The following is a 3291-nucleotide window of genomic DNA, read 5'->3' as shown; positions in this document are numbered from 1 at the left end:
CCCTTTCTCTGCCTTCTGTCTGTCACTGCACCCCACAACCTGCTTACACACTAAGGCATGAAGAGCATCAATTTATATATTTGTGTGTTTTATATGGAGAAATCATAGTAGCTAGTCTTCTCCTATAGAGCCTGCAGAGGGGAAAATTGGTGAAAATGTAGCATACAAGTTAAATAGTGTTTTTCCTTATGTACTTCTATAGGACAGCTTAATCTAAAAAGTTACTTGAATGTGCAGTTGGCTTTCAAGCCTTTTATTCAAAATAGTAAAGTAATTGCAGGCTTCTAGCAGCTTGATGTACTGAATCATTACTTCATGTATAAAAAAATATTCAGAATTGAGAGTCCTCAGTGGTTGATACCTTTTAATGGCTAACTGAAAAGATGGTAACACATTGCAAGCTTTCGAGACTACTCAGGTCTCTTCATCAGGCTAGACTAATACAACATCTGAAGAGTCACATATGTATGCACAATACAGCACAGCAAAAATGCAATCGATAAGACAAGTGACGTGAAGCAGAATTATGATTATGGGAGAGGGAGAAACATAAATATTGGACCAGTACATAGATAAGGAGTCCGGATGTTTTATAGACCTCTGATTGGGGTCTCCTAATGTGTTGTGATGCCTCCACAAGGTCTTAGGAGCAAATTCCTTAATTGATGTAAAAATACATAATCCATGCGACACATTCATTCCAGCACTGAGAGTGTCAAAGGTCGTCATAAATGTATACTCCCAAACTCTTCTCTCTCTCTGAGACTTGAAGTTACCTTTCAATACCAAAATATTCAGATTTGAGAGTCCTCAGTGCTTGATACCTTTTAATGGCTAACTGAAAATATGGTAACACATTGCAAGCTTTCGAGACTACTCAGATCTCTTCATCAGGCATAGACTAATACAAAATCTGAAGAGTCACATATTTATGCACAATACAGCACAGAAAAAATGCAATAGATGAGACAAGTGACGTGAAGCAGAATTATGATTATGGGAGAGGGAGAAACATAGATATTGGACCAGTTCATAGATAAGGAGTCCGGATGTTTTATAGTCCTCTGATTGGGGTCTCCTAATGTGTTATGAAGCCCCCACAAGGTCTTAGGAGCAAATTCCTTAATTGATGTAAAACCACTTTCAATACCAGTAATTTCATATCCATGTTGCTGTGATCAGGGATACAAAAATTTTTTTTTTGCCACAGGTAGATCCATTCTTTTTTCTCTTATTGTGTGACGATGAGCATTCATCCTTGTTCTAAGCTTTTGCCCTGTCTCCCCCACATACAGACCCCAAGTTGGACATTTAGTACAAATAATTAGGTACACCACGTTAGATGTAATGCAACTGAAAGTACCTGGGATCTTGTAGTCCTGATGTGAATTGGGGATCTTTATCTTGTCCATGGTCATTATAGATGGACAGGTTTTACATTTTTTCTGGTTTCAAGGAAAGGTTCCTGCAGCTGTTGGAGAGGACAGGGAGCTTCTGACAATGATGCTTCTTAAATTTGGGGGCTGCCTAAAACACAGCAGTGGGGGGTCTGGAAAAATGGATTGTAATCGGTCATCTTTTTGTAGTAAAGGTTGTAATTTCCGTGCAGCTCCCCTTAGCACTTCCAGATTTGGGTTGTAGGTGACTACTAGAGGCACCCGGTTATTTTCTTCTTTAGCTTTGTAATGTACCAGGTGATTCCTTGACATTCTGTTGGCTCTTGTAATTTGGTTTTCAATTGTTCTTGGATGGTAGCCCTGATTCAAAAAGGTCTTTTTGAGGCGACCAAGGTGTTTGTCTCTATCCATGGGGTTGGAACATATACGATTGTATCTGATGGCTTGGCTATAGATAATAGAGTTCATCTTTCCTGTATACTTCATGTATAGCATTTTCACCGAGTGCCACACCAGCATTATGGTTCACAAAGGGCCACTTGTAATTGTAAGGGCTCGTGCAGACGTCTATGCAGCATGGTTCGAGCACAGACTGCAATGCACAGACTGGCCAGGAAGTATATGAGAGCTATAACTCCCCGTGCCAACACAACCCCACAGCAGTATTGATCTACCCCCCCCATAGATGGCGAGATGTTCGTTTCCTGAAATTTTGTGCCCTTTTTCTCCACACATACATTTGATCATTGTGGCCAAAAGTTCTATTTTAACCTCATCGGCCCAGAGTAATTGTTTTCAAAATGCATCCGGCTTGATTAGATGTTCTTCTGCATACTTCTGATGCTGAATTATATGTCAAGGACTCAGGAGAGGTTTTCTTCTGATGACTCTTCCATGAAGGCCATATATGTGCAGGTGTCCCTGAACAACAGAACAATGTACCACAACTCTAGAATCTTCCAAATCTTTCTAAAGGTCTTTTTCAATCAAGCGGGGGTTCTGATTTGCCTCTCTAGCAATCTTACGAGCAGCTCTCACTGAAATTTTGCTTGATCTTCCAGACCTTATCTTGACCTCCACTGTTCCTGTTAACTGCCATTTCTTAATTACATTTCAAACTGAGGAAAGGGCAACTCGAAAACGCTTTGCTATGTTCTGATAGCCTTCTACTTTTTGGGGCTCCACCATTTTCATTTTCAGAGTGCTAAGTAGCTGCTTAGTAGAACCCATGGCTGCTGTTTTTTGGCACAAGGTTAGAAGAGACTGAGTTTTTATAAAACTGGGAAATCTGCATCACCTGGCCTTTCCTAACAATGATGGTGAACAATCCATAACCCTAACAGGCTAGTTAAGGTCTGAAACCTTGGTCAAAGTTATCGGAGCACACAAATCTCCAAGGGTTCCCAAACAGTTGCATCGGATCATTTTCCTTTTTGCAACTTTGAAAATAAATAAAAGGACAATATAAAGAAAAAATCAAAACAAAAAACTTCCTTCTCACCCCTCAATGGGGGTGGTCTTTGTTGTCCTTTCTCATTCTCAGGTCCTCTACCAGAGGCCTGGGAATTTGAGGGTTCTGCGCAGGATCTTAATTGTTCCCAGTATTGGGCTTTTCTGGACAGAGAGCTCAGATGTTGCTTCTGGGATCTGTTGTATAGCCATTCTTCCAACTTAGGGGTCACTGCTCCAAGTAGGAGCACTGTATATATATATACAGTGTGTATATATATATATATATATATATATATATATATATATATATATATATATATATATATATTGGATACACCTAAATAAAATGGGAATGGTTGGTAAGATCAACTTCCTGTTTGTGGAAAATTAGTATATGGGAGGGGGGAAACTTTTCAATATGGGTGGTGACCATGGTGAACAT

The sequence above is a fragment of the Dendrobates tinctorius genome, unplaced genomic scaffold (assembly GCF_039654945.1).
Source record: "Dendrobates tinctorius isolate UK_male_01 unplaced genomic scaffold, ASM3965494v1 ptg000159l, whole genome shotgun sequence".
Classification (NCBI taxonomy): Eukaryota; Metazoa; Chordata; class Amphibia; order Anura; family Dendrobatidae; genus Dendrobates; species Dendrobates tinctorius.
This window is presented reverse-complemented; position numbering follows the sequence as displayed.